This window comes from Ambystoma mexicanum, chromosome 7p (assembly GCF_040938575.1).
Source record: "Ambystoma mexicanum isolate Mex_15411 chromosome 7p, UKY_AmexF1_1, whole genome shotgun sequence".
NCBI classification, from domain to species: domain Eukaryota; kingdom Metazoa; phylum Chordata; class Amphibia; order Caudata; family Ambystomatidae; genus Ambystoma; species Ambystoma mexicanum.
This window is the reverse complement of record NC_090939.1, coordinates 752,447,426-752,469,108: the sequence shown is the minus strand read 5'-3', so window position 1 is coordinate 752,469,108 and position 21,683 is coordinate 752,447,426. Positions and strand designations below refer to the sequence as shown.

The 21,683-nt window shown below is 49.1% G+C and overlaps 1 protein-coding gene across 1 annotated transcript in view; it reads right to left on the bottom strand.

The window, feature by feature from the left end:
- The window catches only part of LOC138526300 (E3 SUMO-protein ligase RanBP2-like), a 1,418,318-nt gene that overhangs the window by 442,870 nt on the left and 953,765 nt on the right, over nucleotides 1-21,683 (bottom strand). The window lies entirely within an intron of this gene.

Below are 21,683 nucleotides of genomic sequence, written 5' to 3'. Positions count from 1 at the left end.
TGCATAGATCATGACAAAAGAGGTCGTCCGACAGCCGAGTAGCGCATTAATGTCCAGGATTAAGTCCTTAGCGGAGGTAGTTTTGTTGCCCTCTTGCTAGGACCAAGTCAAACCGGCCAGAAAGAGAAACGGGAAGGCCCTGAATTGATTTGCACAAACCGGGAGGACCCTGAGAGGCAGGGGGGCAGCAACGGTTGCATCAGAAGTTGGCGATGAGACAATAAGAAAGTAGAGTAGGTATAGCAGTAACGCACTTGCTGATCGAACAGAGTGATAAGCATTGCACAGTTCCATGATCGACGTTACGGTAGAAGGAGTGGATAAACAAGGCAGTATGAAGGTTGTAGCTGAGGTTTCGGGACATACAGGCAGCATTTTCAATACGTACATGAGAGAATGGGATGAAATGGGTAGCAGAGACGAGCAGGCAAAATAGACGTCCCTCAATGTTTTGTCCCCCCCCCTATTTTTGATGGTCATAGGGACTTATCTGGAAGCCCCCCTGCCATTGCAACCCTTTTGTCTTAATGTCCATGGTATTGGAGCCACGGCACCCAGTCCCAGGGGTGACTCAGACACCCCATTTTGCCCTAAGTTACTTTTAGCACCCTAAGTGTGTCTTGGGGAGTATGTTGGTGACAGCTATACTTTAGTTTTGGATTCACCAATGGTGCAGGCCATTTTACTCCATTGGTAGCCCAATATACCTTTTTGGTAACGATTGGACAGACCCTCCAGGATATTGTAGCATGAAAATAAAAATGTAGCCGCTAAAATAAATCAAAAGAAAAACACATTTTTTGTCGCATTTCTCAATTGCCTGGAAAAGGGGGGGGGCGAGTGCAAGGGTAGTATTAACACTGTTTGTAGGTTTGTTCGAATATAGTGTTAATAGAAAGAGTCCGCGATGTCCCAAGCCTCACAGAACAGTTCGTTTTGTTCTACTTTCTTTGTCATGCATGCCCTATTTTAGACTATTTTATTGATGGTTATCACTTGTAATTGTGAAAATATATCACTTCTGTGGGGGCGGGCTTTTGATTTTCGTTTGATCCTACATCACGAGTGACATTACCACAAACCTCAACCTGTTAGGCGGTCTGAGCACAATGTGTTTCTTACCTGTCACTCGTAAAGATATCAGTGCTTAATTTTCCTCGACATCGCCTGTCCCCTTCATTTTACTTTAGCAGAACGCTTTGTATTTTACAGCAGAGAACGGATTAGCTGAACACTCGAGTGACAGTTAAACAAATGTAGAAACTGACACATTAAGCATGATCCATACTTCGTCACTTTGTCCATTTGTTCTTTTTTTATTTTATTTGTTTTAATCTTGTAACAATACAAGGGAACAAAAGTAGAAAGCATCAACATATTACAACCACAATCAAGTTCAGTCTCTTGTTCATATTTGGCAACAACCTTGAGAGTCCACATCAACTAGGAGGTGGTGGGGGTCTACAGGTTTAAACACTTGAAACTTGGACTGTCATCAGGTGGTGCTCATGTCTGCAGGAGTACAATAGAGTAAGCACAGGCATTCAGGTGGACTGTATTGAAAATCGTACTCTGGGATTCCTGAAAGAGTCGCATTAGGGCACCAGTCAACCAAAACATTTAAAAGATAGGCTAGCAAGACCACACGTTATATAGAAAAAAACATGCTAGATTAAGAACAATTAGGGGGACATTTATCTCGGCCCAAAACCAACCTGTATCGCCATTAGATGGCTCTCAGCAAGAATGGATTAACACAACTTTCTGTCCCTTCTGCCTCCTAAAACAGATAATCCTTCCCCTTCCAAGATACTCGGAGCTTAGCAGGTCGGAGCAGACCCACCTTAACCCCAAGTTCCAAAACAGATTTCTTCATGATGTTCAGGGGCCTACCTTTCTTCTCAGTGGCATGTGAGAGCTCCGGGAAGAATTGAATTATGTGGCCCTGAAGTTCAAAGGTTTTCTTAGCTGCTGCCGCCTCGAGTCACTCAGCCATACCAGAAGCGCGTGGCCCACCACTGAAGTCAACATTGCTTAGGATGTATATGGTTTAAGCATGTAGCCTTTTATCAATATATATTTGGTCTTCTTCGACTTCAAGAGCCAGCAACTCAGGGAGCCAGGTAGAAACAGTTGATCGGGTCAATCCCCTCCACTCCACTCCCGATGGGAGCCCAATAAGTCAGAGCTGTGGGCCTGACAACACATTTTCAATAAATTCAAGTTTTTTGTCCATTACCCTACTGCCCTTTACTGCCAGTTCCACTTCACAACAAATGTTCTGCACCCCTTCTGCACCCTGCATAGTATTTGCAAATGGTGTTTATCCAGTTCGCTGGTCTTTTGTTCCAGTGTGGAGGTTCTCGTTTCTAGATGGGTCACTTTCTCAGTTAGATTGTCAAGCTTGCCTTACAATAGCGACATCAACTGCTCTATCCAACCTAATGCAGCCATGATACGGTACTGGGGTGCAGCCTTTTCCTGACTACCTAGCCCACTACAGGGCGAAAAGTCTTCCACATCCTCAGCAATGGCTTTTTTCTTTGACTTTCCTGACGCAATTTATTTTTTAACCTCTTGTTTACCAGCAGCTCCAAGGAGCCAAATATAACACCAACCACCACGTATTTGGAATGCTCTGCAGTGCACTGGATTACCTCCTCTATGTCCCAATTGACCCCCACTTGCAGAGGCTCTTCAGTAGGCACCCCACTGTTTATTATCCACCTTCCTCTTTAAAGGTTGAGATATGGGCTCTGGCCAGATGGCACTATCCATCAGCAACCCTAGCAAAAATTCAGCGTAGAGGTCCGCCGCTGGCGCTGTGATGGGGCGGAGGCTGACTATTACCACATGTGGTGGAAATGCTCCCCGATCCAGACATTTTGGAAGGAGGTGCTGGGATGGCTAACGGGGGTGGATGGAATAGATAGAAATGGGGCACCCAGCCTGTTGCTGTCTGGGGTGGCTGAGGGGAAGGGGGGGGAAGGATGGATGAGATTCAAATGATCCATACTCTGTTGGTGGCGGCGAGATGCTTTATAGTCCAACAATGGAAGAGGGGGAACGGTCCCTACGGAGAACGAATGTGTCCTAAAAGCAAGGTCTATTTCTGACACAGAATACCTGACACAACTCCTAGATGAAACGAAGACAGACTGTATGGTCGATAGCTCACCCATGGGAGTTAAAGAAAATTAAATAATTGTAAGCACGTAGTACTCTCCCAGTGGTGGTAAGGTACTGGAAGAATATGGCTGAACTGCATTCGGGGGGAGGGAATGGAGGGGGTGGTGGGAGAAATGTAATTCTAACATGTTGAATAAGTTGGTGTTATTGTTGATGGATTGAAACTGCAAAAATGTCAATAAAATTTGATTTTCAAAACTAAAGCAAAATTAAAATAGTGTACACATCTCAATGGATTTCTCTTTTGTTCATAAACATTTCTTTGCACTATAGGATAAATATTTGCTTGTTTAAAATTGCGTTTTCATCTTATGTGCAGACTAAAATATATGCAAGATGTTGACTGATTACAGTATCAGTGTGCAGGGGACAGGAGTATCCTGGATTTCAAGGATATTAGATTTCTACATGTATTATTCATCCTATGTACCAAGGATGATTGTAACTCCCCAGCGCGCCCCCCCCCCTTTTTTTTATAAGACACTTCTGAAAAGAAAACATTTCTTGGAATGATCTTAACCTTACGTGTGCACTAGAGCTTTGTATAGTTTTAAGACCTGAATGCTTTCCCCTCCTGTAGTTGAGTGGCTACCCCTTTCAGCAGCGCGGTGAAGCCCTTGGATGTCAAAGAAAGGGCGAACAGTAGAACAATTAACTAGTAGTTGGTTGACTATTAAAAAACTTGTGTACTTAACTGTGATTTGTATGGATTGGCAAGTGGAATTAATCATCCTGGAGTGCCAGGGATACCAGCCAATCGTGTAGTTAGAAGATCTGTAGGTTCTGAGCAAAGGTGGCCATCATAACTTGTCCTTGCACAGGAACAGGTTCAACAGCATCAGATCTATCATGGGGAGCAGACCTCCCTGTCCTCCTTCAGAACCATAAAGTAAAGATTACAAGCCCCTACTTCATTCTGTACTGCACAGGGGCCAGTTCTGTGGCAACCTTCTCCAGCAGTAAAGAGGCCAGAGGGAGGGAAGTTGTGATAGCGTTGAGCAAAAGGGAGCCAGTAACCAAGAGTTGCGACCTGTAAGACCGAAGGGTCTTAACGGATCGGATGCTGCCACTCAACCAATAGGGAAATTCTCACCTCACCTGGGTGTCATGCTGCAAGACCTCACAGGAGCTTTGTCCCTAGGGTCTTTCTAGGGACTGCAGTGGCTGTATTGCTGCCTCTGTACACCACTGTTTAACTCCAGAGGCATAAAGAGCATTTGGCCATTACCCGCAGTGAAGAGTCAGAAATGCGAGACGGACAAAAGTAAAGTTCTCAAAGTTTGCCATTTTATGAAAAGTTAAAATAGTTATGATAAACGCCTAAGCTAATAGAGAAACTCCTAGCAAACTCTAACTAAAGAAAAATGACCTTGTGTCCAAAATTATATCTGGCCCACACTTCTACATGCAATCCAATTATACAATGAAAATATGGCTAACTTTTGGTTCAACAAAAACAGTCTTTGTAATTCAAGCTCAAATGTTCTTGGAAGTACTCCTTGCAACCATGGTTGCATTGCCTTCCCCTGGATCAATTCAGGAATACTTAAAATATAGTTGTTTTTCAACAAAGTTCTGTTCAAGAAAGTAGGAAAGTCTAGGTGAGACGCGGTATGTTACCAGGGGAGAAGATGAGGAGAGAGATCCCAGAGACTTTTATGGGCTGTGCCACCTCCGACCAGCCCCTCTTCCCATATAATCCCTCTTACCCAAGTCTACCAACCCCTTTGTATATAACCCGTTTCCTAGGATATCAAAACCTGTCACATTCAGAAACGGTCTCTCCCAAAACCCCAAAAGTCTCATGCCATACCCGCCTACACCTGGTTTTCTTTTCCACGCCCCTCTGGTTATTATTTCCTGCACTCCCCATCTGTTCAGACAAAACACTACCATTCCCACAATTCCCCCTGTTCACTTCATACCAGTAATCCCAGGCATTCCCGTTTTCCCCATAAATGTCACCTCACACAGGGCAAGCCTATGCCGATAGTCAGGAAGCGAGGGAAGCTCCTGCGCCTGTGGTATCGGTTTTGACTCCAGAGAAGCCAAAGGCAAAGCAGTTGATCACAGCCGGTGAGTCGAGGGGAAAGCCGATAAGAAACTAGCTGCGCTGAGGGAGCATCACAAAAGTGATAAGTTGAACTAAGATTAATGAACGGACATGAAAGAACTATGAATGAACAGTAAGGTGTTAAGGGGAGACCAGCAAAAGCTGGGAAACCGGCACCACGTGGATGCTAAACTGAAGACAGACTGGTCAAACCCCATCTGAAGGAAACTACAGGTACCAGAAGGCCGTAGGAGGGCCAGCGAAATAAGTCAAAGTGGTCATACAGAGGGTCAAGCAAAATCCCTGTACAATCGAAAGACTGATCTACAAGCACTGTGAAAGAAAGGGAAGTGAATCCCAAACACATTGAATGGTGTTAAAAGACAACAGTGGAAGAAAAGAGGGGTCAGAGCCCAGAACAGGGAGACCCAGGGGTGAGCCACCATCACCCCGATCGAGAGCCACAGTAAACCCGGTGAAAGGAGTTAAGAATCGAGAGGGGTCTGAGCCCGGCAGAGGGGGATCGAAAGGTGAAAAGTTGGCACCCCAAGATTAAGAGTGAAAGCAAAAGTTAAGAAACGGCAAGAGTGAACCCAAAGGAGGGATGCCAGAGATGAAGCCATCACCCAAGTATTAGCAGTCGAAAGGGGTCCGTGGCCGGCCGAGGGATGTCCAGGGGTGAAGCTGCACCGGAGTACTGGCAGTCAAGAGGGTTCTGACCTTGACCGAGGGAGATTCAAGGGGAATCTATCACCCAGATGTCAAGTAAGAAAAGAACCGACATAAATTAAGGAATACGATGTGAAGGGTCAGCCCCCAGAAGAGGGGGATCCAGGGGTGAAATCATCACCCTATCTGAACTGTGGATTACAATTGAGAAGGATCAGCGCCCAGAAGAGGGGGACCTGAGGGGTGAATCAATATCACCTTAAACTTTCATTTGATTAAAGGAACTTTTGTTTTTGTTATCTGAACACATCAAGAACAAAGACAAGAGACTTTCTAAGGAGACCAGACTTGGCCGTCAACGGTCCAACGGTCCTGAGAACTGTCATTGGAACTGTCGTCTTGTGCTGGAAAAGCCCAAGACCGTACTATGCGCCAAGCTCCCATCTTCCCCCCCGAGCACGAAACGTGGGGAAGGAAGACCCAGGCTATGCATCCGGACATATTATTTGAGAACACTTCTTTCTTTTCTTGAGAACTATTCCACACTGCCCTTTTGTATTAGTTGTGATGTTTGGCAATACGTTTCTTAGTATAGGCCCTTTTACTTTGACAACGCCATTAGGACTGCCTTATTTTTCATTTGATGGTTGACACTTGCTCCCATCTTAATCTTAGGTTTAGATTAGGCATTTTTCCAACTTGTATACAACATTCATTGTTCAATAAACACCCTTGAACTGTGATCACTTGTGTCTGTCTTGTTGCCACCATGAGTTTCTCACAGAACTGAAGTCCACAGAAGAGTGTAGAACATTAAGTTGCTCCACTTTACAATAAGCCATTGTCAATTCAGGAATTAAAGTGGAATTATGGGAGGAGAAGATACCCTTCGTCTCCCAGCATGAGTCAACCCCCCCCCCGCCTCTGTGATCCTCCCCTGCATGAAACCACCCCCAGAGTCAGAATCAGCTGCCTTTCCCTGGCCACAGGAGAAGAGGCCCAAATCTGGATATTTAGTGATAATCTCACTGGATTCACCACACCCCTCTCATAGCAAAATTGTGCAAAGCAAACAACTTGTCCTCCCGTCCTCCACCCCTAACAAGCACCCAATCGCTCATTCTCCCCCTCTGGGGGCAAAGAGGGTAAGGAGATGGTTTTAAGGTTTGCTGTAGCTGCCTGCTCTACTGACTCTCCAGGGTCGCATTGGTGGAGAGTAAAAAACGAATCTGATTGTGCCGGCCCAGGTCCCTTCCATCACGGGGATAGACACAGGCTTCCACTCCACAGCCGGGGCAGTAGGTTTTCTATCTGGGTACCCTTATTCAGGAGGTTGGTCCTTTTAAATCGACCTTTGGGCCTGGTGGGTGCTGATCGCCACCATGATTTCACCACCTTCGCTATCACCATCTGTAAAGAAGCACAATGACTCCCCAGACCCGAAGCAGAAGGATGTCCAGCTCTTGGAAGGTGTCCATCCGACTAACAACCTGTAGGCTTGCGCCCAGATCCATTGAGTCCTCTCCATCAGTGTAGAAATCCTCAGAGAAAAGCCTGGCTTCACCACATAAGGGGGCTCCTCTCCAAACAGGCTAGTACCACCCCCCCCTCTCAAAGTAGTTGAACGTCTGACAGAAACGTGCACATTGAAAGTGGGGCATTGTCTTGGGGGGGGGGCCGTGGTGCCGATGACGCAGATGGTGAGGGGGACAAGTACAGAGAGCTTGACGCCCTTAAGAGAGCAGCATTGCGCCAAGCTAGAGCTGTGGCTGCCGCAGCCACGGTAGATCCTGTGGGTGTTTGGTTGCAGATCAAAGGGAGCCCTAACTCATTCATCAAATAAATTGGGTCCTGTGGATGCCAGCAGGGTTGAAACCATAGGCACCAGTTCCTTGACATCAAGGTCTAGCATTTTCAGGGTGGGCAAGAACCCGATTGTCACCCATGTCTGAATGGCGCGTGGATGGGGCACAGCATAGGTAAACTATGAACTTAACAGGGTGGATTGTGATTTAAGGAGAAAGAATTATGTGGGAAGCTACAGTTCAAGTTTTTCATGAAAAGTAGATTCATTCTTATGGCAGAGGTGTTGTGCAGTAGTGTTTGTGTTATAAGAGCGTGCATGGTGCGTGGAATGAGACTGGGTCTTACGCTAAAGTACGAAGGTGCGGTGTGCGAGGGGATAAATGGGTTACCTGAACAAACATCAATGTTTACATCCTGGGTTCGATCTATGTACAAAGAGCAGTGCTATATATCGCCTAGATTCAAAGAGCGGGCAGAGCCTAAAATGCATGGACTAAATGAGAACAGAATAAGGAAAAGGCCTAGATTTAAAAGGGGAGCAGGGCGCCTCAAATGTGTGCACAGACAGTCAGTGAGTGAATTTAGAAAACACCCTATGCACTAACTTACACAATTAGGCCAAGACGCAGAATATGAGTACACCACACAAATAGGATAACGGTACACCACACATGCTAGCTTCAAAATCTCAAATGGGGTAAGGATTCTGTGGAAGAAATCAATGGTGACAGAACAAATACCTCTCAACCAGGCCGTATTTTAAAACCTTCAACTGGATACCAAGAGTTTATTTTCTTTACATTTCTCTACCTCATAGCCCCCCCTTCTACGAAAGGGTACAATATCTATCCACAATGGGTTTTGAGGATAATCATGGCAGGAGTTGGATCATCATGAACGTCGTACACCAATGTGGAGATTGGGTTCAGAATCCATTGCTCGGTCTGTGCTCAAGAAGAGTAATGGCCAAGAAATTCTTGTAAAGGTGATTCCCAGTTCATCCTCAATTATACACATTCAAAGTCATTGAGTAGCTAGAACACCAAAGGTGGCACTGCAGTAATGTCAGAGACAACAATTATTCCCACTACCTCCCAAATAGATCACTCAAGAGGACAACATTTGTCATGGGGCACGTGCCAGGATATTTAACACTACACAAACTCATCCCCACATAGCCTTCACAGCAGATATTGAGTGCGATTGTACTGGAATAAATCACCATGGGCTAACAAAAGCATGACACTAGACTCCCAGCCAGTGATTTCAAAGTTGAGCCATACTCTGCAGCAGGATCTGGCTTGAACAACCAACAGACACCATAAATATAAAGCTTCAACATCCGATAGCTTAGAAAAGTCAAAGGAAAAACATTTAACCCTACACATCCACTCATGCCTAACAATTTTTGGAAATCTGCCGTACACTAGGTCAATAAAAGTCAGTAAAACCAGAGACCATACAATGCCCAAAACCCACCAGAGTTTATCTTGATTTTCAGTGAGCCATGCAAGTTTCAGAAATAATATCATCAGTTGTGGGAACTTGCGCTTCCTCTTTGCAAAAGGAGGGAGCCACATACATTTGCAAAGTTGAAACTCCTAAAACTGGGAAAATCTGGTGGGGCACTATCCTGTAACCTGTTCCTTCAACCTTCCTTCTCCAATTCTACTCAGAACCAGAAATCCACATTAGACCAACTGCCAAAAACGCTCATTTCCCATGAGTTTTCATACTGGTCAATCCATTAAGATATTCCTAGGATACTGAGCAGCACTCTCCCCCCCCCCATAGATCCAAATGTTCCACCACATATCACAGGTGTCCCATGACATGAACTGCTGAAATGAAGTTGTAATACTCTGGTTAATGGAGAATTTAACCATCTCAATGTCAGTACTGAACCCCAAAAGAAAAGAGAAACAGACAATATAAACATGTTTGGTTCCCCGTTAGGAAAGATTTTTCTTTGAAGCAACTTTCCCTCCACATTCTATGGACCCACAAACTTTGTTTTTGGACCGGTCCTGACTTTTTACAGAGAAAAACAAATTGCTTACCCATGGAAATGTTGTTTCGACTGGATGTTCCCCTCACGTATTACTCATCTTTGATACATGTAAGTCTGCTTGCACCTTCAAATTTTTTTTCTCCATAGTAGCGCGTCATTGACTCATGACCAGCGACGACCTCCGTCCTGTACTAGGCTGCAACGTCGACGCTGGTATAAGTATCTTGTGCGGCACCCGTTGCTGCAGTTCTCATCTCCCCCTCCCCGTGCCCCCCATGCTCCGCCATCTTGAAGGTATGACCCAGAGGTTGAAAGGAAAATGGAATAGTCACTCATCGTAGTGACCAACGTACACTTAGTCCGTAGTCCACCTTTTCTCCATAGTGCAGGGGTGTCCCTCAATAGGGACGGGCAACAACTTTTTTCACCCTTTAAATTTAGAGGTGCGAGGGGCCACGGTCCTGGGAGCATGCGCTCCCCTGACTCCGCCCACCGGCGGCGCCACTCAGTCCGCATTGACGCATCGACAATATTTAACATTGCCTAATGACGCCAGTATTATTAGAGGGGTGGGGGTGGGGGGATGGTGCGACGTATGGAGGAAAGAGGACTAAGAGTACGTTAGTCACTACGGTGAGTAACTATTACTATTACATCCTGTCCCCTTTCCTCCATACCGCATAGGTGATTACAACTGAATGTAACCCCAGGGTGGAGAGGAGACCCCTCCTTAAGAAAACAAATTCCTTAGAACCGCCTGTCCGAAAGCTGCAACAGATTCAGAGCCGGCGTCCAAACTGTAGTGCTTACAGAAAGCCGAAATGATGGCCCAGGTGGCCGCCCTGCTGATGCGAAGGCGACAGCCATGGCCTTGGCTCCGATAGCGTGGGCATGCATGTTAGCTGGAAGTGGTTTCTGCTGCCTGTCGTAGGCCTCCTTGATGGCCGAAACCATCAACCTTGCTATAGAGGGCTTGGATGCCTGATAACCGGGCCTTGACCCCCCTGAAGGTGACAAAAGGGCGTTCGACTTGCAGAAGGCCTTGGTACTGTCCAGATAGAACTTCAGGGTGCTTCTGACATCCTGACAGTGCAAGACCCTCCGAGCCTCGTCCTTAGGATCGGCAAAACATATAGGTAAGACTTTCTACTTGTTTAGATGGAAAGTGGAGAATACCATAAGCAGGAAAGCTGGGTGCGTTCTCAAGATCACTTTATCCTTGTGAAAAGTAGTATAGGGTTCTGATGGCATCAGAGCCTGGGTCTCACCGACTCGCAAGCAGAAGCGAGACCCACCAACAGAGCTGTTTTAGAGGTGACCAGCCTGATGTCCGCGGATGCCATTGGCTCAAACAGTTTGTGCGCCAAGGCGCCCAACACTACATTGAGGTCCCACACAGGGTGTGGTTTCTGGATGGGCGGGTAAAGCCTGGTGAGGCCCACCAAATGTTGCTTGACCACCAGGTTGGAAGAGAAGATGACCTCCTCTGATTTTCTGTAGGCCCCTATGGCTGCCAAATAGGTGCAGCATATGTCCACCTGCATGCATGAGTGAGCAAGGTGTGCAGAGAAGGAGAGCACATCATCCAACGTGCACATAAGGGTGGGGTCGATCTCTTTAGAGTTCGCCCAGTGACAGAACCTAGTCCTCTTGTACTGTCTCCTAGTAGCCTTGCTCCTAGCGCCCTGAATGATGTCTAGGTTAGCCTGTGACTGGCTCAAGTTCTTCAGCTTGACCTGCTCAGGAACCACACTGCAAGGGCTAATTTCTGTGGAGCGGGGTGATCACCCTGCCCCGCTGCTGCGCCAGAAGATGAGCTGGGCCCATCGGCAGGTGAATGGGTGGCCTGTTCTGAGAGGCTGAGAAGCCCTGAGAGCCACAGTCTCGCCGGACATCACAGAGCTATCAGAATGACACAGAGGTGACATTATTGCTTCATCTTGCAGATCACCCTGTGGACCAGGGGTGTGGGAGGGAAGGCATACGCTGTCATGCCGTTCCACTGTATCTGGAATGCGTTGCCCAGGGAGTTGGGGCCCTGCCCCTGTCAGGACGCAAACTACTGACACTTCTTGGTGTCTCAGGAGGCAAAGAGATCCACCTGAGGATGCCCCCATCTGCTGAAGATCTCCATCAGCACCTAGTCGTTCAATTGCCACCATTGCAGTGTTTGTCCGCTCCCAGTCTGAGTCTGTCAGCTTCCAGGTTGGACTGCCCTGGAAGGTGGATGGCCGTAAGGTAGATGTTGTTCTCCAGGGCCCATTCCCACTTGCCGATTGCTAGACTGCACAGTGGAGGAGACCTGGTACCACCCTGCTTGTTGACATAGTACATGCTGTTGTAGTTGTCCAACTGGATGAGGACGACCTTTTACTCAATGAGCCGAAGGAAATCTTTGAGTGCTAGCCAGATGGATTTCAGCTCCAGCCAGTTGATATGAGATTCCTGCGCCTGCAGGGTCCAGACTCCATCAACACTGCGGTTGTCCAAAGTGGCCCCCTGCCTTGAAGGGAGGAACCCGTAGTGATGGTAACCTGTGGGGGACGCTGCTGGAAAGGCTTGCTGGTCCGCAGGTTGCAGTCCTTGGACCACCATGTGAGGTCCAGGTGGAGAGAAGGAGGAATGCTGAGAAGCTCCAGTTGGGCGCCCCGCTGCCGATTCAATGAGGCTGCGAAGTGCAGCTGTAATCTCCTCATTTAGAGTCTTGTGTGGGGTACGGCCAGTAGGACTGCTGCCATGATACCTAATAAGTGTTGGTACCAGCAGGCCGAGGTCACCTCTTGGGTGAGAAAGTAAGCAGTGGTCCTCTTGATGGCCGTGATCTTGTCTTCCGAGGGAAAAACTCCCTTGGAGCTTGTCTTCCATATGAGGCTCATAAATGTCAGGCTCTGCGTAGGCTGCCGCTGAGACTTCTTGAGATTGAGCCAGTCGTCCAGGTACGGGTAGACATGGTGGCCCTAGGCCCTGATGAGGGCTGCAACTGCAATCACAAGCCTGGCACATTCACGAGCCTGGCAAATACCCTGGGGGCTGAATTGAGGCCGACGGGTAGCACCTTGCATTGGAAATGGCAGCCCATGATCCCAAATCTTAGAAAGGAGTGATGCAGCTGCCAAATCGGGATGTGTAGACCAGCTTCAGATCCAGGGAGCACATCCAGTCTCCCCTGCACAATGTCTCTGCAATGAGTGCTGGCGTAACCATCTTGAATTTTTGAAGAGGGAGGGAGAGGTTGAGGGTGGAGCAGTCCAACACAACTCTCAGGCCATCCTGGTGGTTCTTTTGTATGGCGAAAATCCTGGCGTAAAAGCCCAATCCCCGCTGGGAGGCTGGGACTTCTTCCAATGCCTGGCTCTCGACAAGCGACCGAATTTCCACCAACAGAGATGCTGTCCCAATCTGTGGGAGTGGCGGGGAGGAGGAATGGATCGGTAGGCGGTATCTGTAACGCTCACCTGATTCCCGCAGAGGCGCCGGTCTTGACTGGGTGAATGCTGTATCTTCAAAGGTGATGTGTAACACACGGTTGGCTCTTTGGGCTGGACCTCTGTGCACTGTATGTCTGACTCGAAGAGTAAGATGTCTTATGTAAGTGAACGCCGAGCTCTCCATCTGCCTCGGGGCAGGGTGCCGTAACCAGTTCCTTCACTGGATAAGGGTGCAGGCCTCTTGACCTCAGAGGACTGCTGTCCGTCGTTAACTGCACGAACGGTAAGTTCTGGGCGCTTCAAATGTCTTAAAAGTCTTTTGTAATGATATCTCTTGTTTTGCAGAGTTCCGGCGATGGCGGATGGCGGGCTGATGAGAGTTGAGGATCGAACCCGCGTGAGGAATAGAAGCGCCTGGAAGCACGTAGGTAAGCGCTTGTAGCCTGCTTCACGATGCGCACTAACTGTCCCTTTTATCTTGCAGGTACAAGTTTGGAGCTTTAGAGAAGCTGAAGGGTGCTGGAATACCCACTGGATTCGGCGTGGGAAGGAGTAATGGCACGTGAGTAATAAAGTTGCCCAATGTCTTTAAACGCACATTCTTTTGTCTTTCAGATGCGGGATGCAGCGCCGAAGGCCTCCGGAGCGTGCGAAGAGCTGGTAAGCTTTTGTCTTTCAGATGCCGGAATGCAGTGCGAAGACCTCCGGAACATGCGAAGAGTAGGTAAGCCTTTGTCTTTCAGATGCCGGAATGCAGCACGAGGCGTTGGTGACAGCCGATGGACCAGGAAAGAGATGCGCTGCCACTGAAGACCGTAGTGCTAACCTGTTCTTTCTTTGTCTTTACAGGTGCTGCTGAAGACTGGATTCCAGGATGGTAAGCCTTTGTTTCCTTAGGCCCAGGATCAGAAGCAGAAGACACGATGAGCGTTCTGCTGCAGAGAATGCAGAATGACACAAAGCAAGATTCATCCATCGGGTGTGGTTTAAATAGCCTCCTGTAGTGCTTAGGTGTCTCCTTCCACAGCCACGCCTAGGTAAGAAAAGAGTTCCTGGTTCCCAGAAGAGTTCGTGTTCTGAACCTAGGGAGTGGCTCCTGCCCCACCCAACAGGAAAAGTAGTCCCAAACAGAAGAGGATCCGGGGTTCAACTGGCCGGTAAGTAAGCAGCATGGTCTGCTGCAGGTAAGTCCACCCAAGCACTATGAGCCCGGCGCTTCCAGCGCTGGGACTGGGCATCTTTATGAGCCTGGTGCCACTGGCGCCAGGACAGGGTCCAAAAGGTCCCAATTGGGACTGGCTGGCACTCGGAACCGGGGTTATGGGTCTGCTTCCAAGGGAGTCGGGCAAGTCCTGATCTTTTGGAAGCAGAGATCATGACAGTATCCCATGGATACTACAGATAGGATCCAGGGGTCTGCAAAACTGTGCGTGAAGGGCAAGCCTCCCCCCCACCCCACCCCACCCCACCGGAGACATGTGGACCCGAAGGGGCACGTCATGCCATCTTTAACTCCGAGGCTGTTGCGGAGGAGTGGGAGTGAAAAAAGCCCTTGTTTCCCCCTCGCCACCCTTTGGTGTTTGTGCCGGTGCTGACTGAGAACATTCAGGCTGTTTGTACCTCCGTTCTTGGAAGCCCTGGAACCCGTCGAACGCCCGCCCCTTGTCGGACAGTTGATGCGATTGCGTGTACGTCTTGTGGGAGGCCTTCTTAAAGATAACGACTGCGCAGATTGCAAACTATCTTTGTATCTAGCTCCTGATCGGTGGTGGAGTGAAAGAGGTCACCACCCTCGAATGGAAGGTCCAATATGCGTTCCTGGATGTCTGGGTTGAATTTAGTAGCCCGAAGCTAGGCAGTCCTCATGTCCGTGGCACCAAGGACGACTGAGGCTTTGAGTAGAGTGACGCCGCAGCGATCATCGAAGAATGTGGTTGAGGGTGTGCCGACAGCACGAGTGGATTCACCACCTCCATTTGCCTAAACTTGTTTCCGTGGCGCTGATTGACAGGCTGGGCCGAGTGGGGCTTAAGCCACCCTTTTTTGACCAAGACGACAGTCTTTCTGCATCGGGATCCCCGTTCTAGCTGCGAGGCGTAGATTAGGACCTTGGCTGGCACCCCCACCCCCTGCTGTTAGACCTCGGGTTGAGGAAGCCCCAAGTTATCTGCCAAAGCTGCGAGTCGATTGCGAAAGGCCTTGGCCGACGATGGCGTGTTGCGGTCATCTTCCTCGTCTGGGTCCACCAGGGTGTCCGGCTGGTCCGGAAAGAGTTGGAGTGCTGGGCTCAGAGGGCTGTGGTGTGGAGACCGGAACCAGAGGCTGGTGTGGAACCGCCTGAACTGTGGGAGGCAGGGGAGCCGGAATCTAAGGAGCCAACAAGGGCAGTTGGGACATCACTGGGGCCTGCAGTGCTGGAGCCATAGGAGGAATGACTATACGCGTAGGCGGAGGGGCTGGAGGGAGCATGACCCTGATCACATCACGGAGGATGGCCCCATCTGAGGAGATCTCATGAGCGTGAGGAACTTTTCAAACAACATGTCCTCACAGGCCGGTAGCTGTTGGGGCTGGTCCGTACTCTGTCTAGATGGCTGTGGTCTAAACCTGCCCTGCAATGCTGATGAATAAGTGTAGGCCAGGTACCTGGTTGCCACCAATCCCACCTTGTAACTCGTTCTCCCACCTGCTCCGTTCCAAGGGGCGGTATCGGACGAGCGACCATCTTGTCGAGCTGCGTGCCAAAGTCGGGGTACTTGGCTCACTAGGCCTGGCCGCCTCTGATGGAGCATGAGACCTATCCTGCACCTCAGGACAGAGCCTGGTAGGCAAATTGCCCTTGGCGGTATTGCCAGTAGTGCTGCATGCGGGTGTCCCTTCCGACATCTGGCTGGGACTGGGGCGTAGCCCCTCGGGTGTACTCCTGGTAAAATAACCTTGCGGTCCCTCAGCACCGTCTCCGGAAGGATCTACAGACACTTTGGCTGGTAGCTAAGATAGCCTCGGTACCCGTGCTGGTGTAAGAACCTGAGAGGTTCCTCCCGCTCAGGCGTTTCCTTGGGAAGGAGTTGCCCTTGCGGGGTGCGCAGGAATAAAGTGGCCCTCCCTTCGGGCTTGACTTATGTCTGACTAAGTCCTTCAAGTCCTCTGGAGGAGACTTCTCAAAGATCTCCCTCCATCTAGCTAGCTGGTTCTTCAGGGCACGCGGTATAAGTGCATTGCACGCGGTACAACCCTCCCAGCCGCAGTGGGGCCAAGGCAACAGAGGCAAAGAATGTCGGGATCGGATGTAGGGAAGAGCCCCTCGCAGGCTGTACACTTGCTGAAGGCCGCTGAAGTCAACATGCGCAAGAGAGGAGCGTGGCGCCAGAGGACCAACTACCTGATAAAAAGACAAAAAGACAGACGAGCGTGTCTGGGGAAGAGCACATGGTATTACATGGCTGAAGCCAAAACCAAGAGCGCTGGTGAAATCGTCCCGTTCCACTCGACGCAGAAAGGGGGGCTGAGGAGTGGTGCCGGTGGGCGGAGTCAGGGGAGCGCATGCTCCCACGACCTCCTCACCCCTGCCTCTAAATTTAATGAAGGATTTTTTTCAGGTGAAAAAGGTTCCGTCTCCCATCCCTAGCAAGGGACTCTGCTGCATTATGGAGGAAAGGGTACAGGACGTAAGAGTATGGAAATTCTCACCAAGATAGAGGAGTTGGATGTGAGGACGATGAGGAATACGTGGGAGGAACATCCAGTGGGAACATCACCAATGGTAAGTAATTTGTTCTTCAAATGGATTGTGTTCTCCCACGTATTCATCTTTGATACTCCCAAAGCTGTGTGTTGAAGGCGGTGGGAAAAGAGAATTAATATTGTTGTGAAGCATAGCTTTATCAAATAGTGCCTCCTGACATAGAATCCAGGCAGTAATATTTGTTGAAAGTGTGCAAAGACCACCAAGTTGCAGCACTGCGTGTCCTGAACCGGCACCCCCCATCTGAAGAGCCGAAGAACTGGCCACTCTTCGGGTGAAAAGCCCCCTCAAACCATCAGGCAGGTCTTTGCCAGCCGAAGTATAGCATTCAGAAACGCATACAATTATCCAGCAAGAGATGGTTTTCTTGGTGACACCTTGTCCCAATTTGTGACCCGAATAACCCACAAAGGGCTGGTCATCTTGCCTGACTTTTGACATTCTACTAACATAGAAGCTTGAGGCCCTCCTGGGGTCTAAACGATGCAGCCTCTCTTCTTCCTTCGAGGGATGAGGAGATGGTTAAAAAGAAGGCAACACAATCTTCTGAGCCAAATGTAAATCTGATACCACTTTAGGCAGAAAAGGACGAATCCTCAGTAACACCTTAACCTCAAAGGTTGTGAAAGGTGGTTTAGAAGATCCTGAAGCTCACTCAGAACCAATGTAATTGCCATTAGAAATATACTCTTAAGGGTTAGCATTCGGGATCGACTAGAATGCAATGGTTCAAAAGGAGCTCGCATTAGGCACTTTAACACCAAATTTCAAATCCAATACTGGTACAATGAAATGGACTAGAAGAAAGATATTAGTCAGTCCAGTCAGGAACTACTGTAGGAATTTGAAAATGGGAACCCTGATCAGGAGATTGCGTACAAATAGAAAGCTCTGCGAGGTAACCCTCAACTGTGAAGGGCTACATGTAGTAAGAATGAAAATACTGTAGAGGAGCAGGTAGACTTACTGTCCCCAATTCCTGCCACCTCACCAACATCATAACAGCAGGAGAAGAGCTATAAATGGAACTCCATGCATTGTCCTTATACCGCATCGAGTGTATGGGACGATATGCACTCAGACAACCAAATAGAAAGTACCCTTGAAACTGAAGGAGTGTAAGGATGTCGCATAGAAGTATGTCAGCACGCAGGGGAGTGGCCAGCAGCCCTGCAGCATGGAATACAAGCTCCAGCTTGATCCTATGTTTAAGATTCTCATCGGTTCCGATTCTGCAAGCGGACACCTACATCGTGCACCGAAATGTTGGGGGAAACCCCCATATCAAAATTTTACCGCTTGGCTAAGAATCGGCACGCACCAAGCCAAAACCGCAAAGTTGAGAGCGCTGACCGTTTGAGCAAGATGGCGGCTCCAAATGTGATGTACCAACAGTGAGGAAGTTGTGCAGCAACCAGAAGCTGGTGACCGCCAACCCGAGGTACTGAAGTGAAGGACAAGCAGCCCAGAGACCTGGGGTTGCGACGGCTGCTGGAATACTGTCAGGAGCAAGAGACTCAGCAGTGCGGAGAACTGGAAGCCTCAGACACGAGATGAGTGCGGTTGAGGCCTCGGATGGAGGCGACTAGGCAGGTGGGAGGAGGTCCGGGAGAAGGCAGCGTTGCAGCACTGCAAAGCAGGAGGAGGAAGCAGCCCGCCTGCAGGGAGGCAACAGGAGTCAGACCGCAGCACCCCACAGTATGGAAAAGGCAGAGCTGAGCTGCCCGAACTGCAAAAGCTGGGCCAATTGAAGGTGAGGTCTGCGTGCACGGCGGGATTGGGGCCCTGACAACATAACTTAACTCAATCCACACCCTGGAAAAAAAAAAAAAAAAAAAAAGACAGTGGTGCGCAACCTGAGCGACACGCAAGGGCACAGAAAAAGTTGGACCACAATTTTACCTCCGCTCAACCATCAGCCCTGCACACCCTGTTGATTGATAGACAGGGGGGTTGGGGAGGAATAAGGAGGCACACCCAGGGCAGAACTTGAGGGGATAATATCTGCACTCCAGCAGTCCACAGAGGCCCGGGGGGCTTAGGGGGCGGGAGGAGAGAAGGAAACTAAAGAACCAAAAACAGCGACTGCACTAATGTTTTCAGACATTGCTGTGCGCTGATAAGGCTGACTTGCGGAAGAGTCCTCCGGCCTTGCAGTGGCAACATTCTACACTAGAGACATACTACCCAGGGGCCCCGCACAGACTGGAAAACCCAGACATGCCTGCCCACCAAAATACTGCGAGCTGCTCCCACTCACCATGAGCTTCGCAGTGGGAAGCAGCACACGCCATGAATGGAATCAAGGTAACTGTCTGGCCACTAACAGCATCACCCAGCAAGAGAACGCTTGGGGTGCGCTAGTACCTGGACTAGTACCACAAGCTGACACTACAGACAGGATAGGGGGAAGAGCAAACCTCTAGTAGCTCTTGATGAGACAGAAATTTGACAGCCTCTTGCGCCAGACCTTGTAACTCCTTGAGGGACACAGCAACATACAGCCAAGATGCCAGCCAAGCAGCGGGGTAATAAGGCCAGACATTACGCGCAAGGCATCACGCCTATGCGCAGAAGCCCGGACAAGACCCACATTCTTCTGCAGACAGCAGCGCAGTAAGTCCGGTGCGGCAGATGCAGCAACAAGAAGAGGGCCCCATCCTGAAGTCTGCACTGGAACAGCAGATGGATGCAGTAATAGTGGACGTAGGGCTACTAAGTCAGGATATGCAGGCACTGGCAGACAGAATGGGCACCTCGGAACAGCAGGTGCGCAAGGACATCACTAGCATTAACAGTGCCCAAACACAAATCGCAGATATACTGGGAAGGATACAAACGGTAGAACATAGAACTGAAGACCCAGAAGGTAGAGTCAGACAAAGTAACATCCGTACAATGCGTTTGCCGGAGGGAGAGGAAGGCAGAGACCCTACAAATTACATCGAGAACCTGCTGATACAAGAAGTCAGACCCAGAAACATATAGGGCTTCACAGTGTAGAGGGCTCATAGATCCCTGTTAGGCAGAAACCTGTGCAGTTCCCTCTGGGACCACTGCAAAAGATTTAAGACTATAGGTGTTTGGCAATAAACCCACTTGGTAGCAGTCTGTACCACACAGATTCACTTGGTAGCTGTGGCTGAGCAGTCAGACTTCCCTCAAGAAGAGTTAGGCAGTATACAGAGTATTCACAATAGGTCAAGAGAACACAGTAGAACAAGTAAACACTGAGCAGAGCTTGGTGAAAAAGAGATATAATTATTTAAAACCACATCTAGAAAAACACACAGGCACTAATGTTAGGCAGTTCACAAACACGGTTACTAAAAGATATTATATACACTGCCTTAGAAGAATATTAGACAAGTCTTAAGTAAAGCCCCACTTATTTTCAGACAGCGGTGAGCGCTTAACGCAGATGGCACTCTAATAATTCGTTTTAAAAGGGAGAGAAAAGCAGAGTCATTTGAAACAGATCCCAACACTTTCACAAGAACACAACAAGAGAGGAAGGCAAAGTAAAACCGTGAAGTTAGAGTTCAGAAGGCCGGATCCACTTTAAGAGGATCAGAATGAAATGTGTCCAAGGTCACACGGTTGAAGTGCACAACAGTTTTGCAAAGGTTCAGAAAGAGTTGGACCAAAAGAAAGGGACCAGTTAGAGGGTCAAGGCGGCCAGCCCAGTCCAGAAGGTTAAGGGATTATTATTACCTTGTAGCAATCTTTAGAAAGGGAGGCCTGGCGGACACGGTACCTTAAAGTGGTGAGAATACTCCAGCGAGGGCAGTTGTTCCTGGCAGCGGATGCAAGTCGGTGCTTCGTCCGGGGAAAGAGAGGATCTCATCCGGGGAGGAAGACAGGAGTCTGTTGCACTGCCAGGGAAGAAACCAGCCGCGGAGTTCTCCGGTAAAAGGAGCGGTCCTTTTATTCGCGGTCCAGTGGTAAGTGGCTATCCGGTTGCTGGGGTGCTTGGCACGGGCAATTCGACCACAAGACGTCCTGGGATATGAGGAAAAGAAGGTAAACTGGTTGTGCCCACCAGACAGGGGAAGAAGCCTCTCCAGCCGGGAGATCTTCTCTGTCGTCAGGAAGTGGCGAGTCGGTTCCGCAGGGCTCCACCGGTGGTGTCGTCGTGGCAGGTCGGCTCAGCTTCTCCCTCGTTGGATTCTCAGGTCCTGTGGCGACTTCTGAAGTTCCAGTCCCCAAAGCCCTGCTTTTATGCAGCACACCCCCATTCACTCAGCCTAGCTGTCAATCAAACATGCTAAGTGGTGAGCCGGCCGGCTCACTACTTGGGCCAATCACACAAGAGTGCGACTTGATTTACCAAGGTAACTCAGTCCAGGGTGCCTAAAACCCCCTCCCACATCCCCCTGTGGTATCCAGACAGAGTGGCACCACTTTTGGAGGGTTCTGTGGAGAAGCCCGCCAAAAGTGGAACAAAGGGCTCGACTTGGGTTGGAGTCACAGATGAGAACACAAACGCCATTTTAGAATAGAGTCCTGGCAAAAAATACCAACCGGCGAATTAATATTAAATAAATAACCGGCGGAATGTTCGAGGCTATGAGAATTAAATAAAGTTGGTAGCCTCGAACAATGGTAAAATCCCATAGGGATATATTCGCGGTCGAATATAAAAAGTAGTATCCACTGCCACCAGCCAAAACTCGATCAGGGGGGACAGAGATGTGCCCCCTCGACTAACAGACCCCAGGGCAATCGAATTGCCCCGATCAGTACGTCCACAATATGATGGTTTGTACTGGTTTCTGTTCA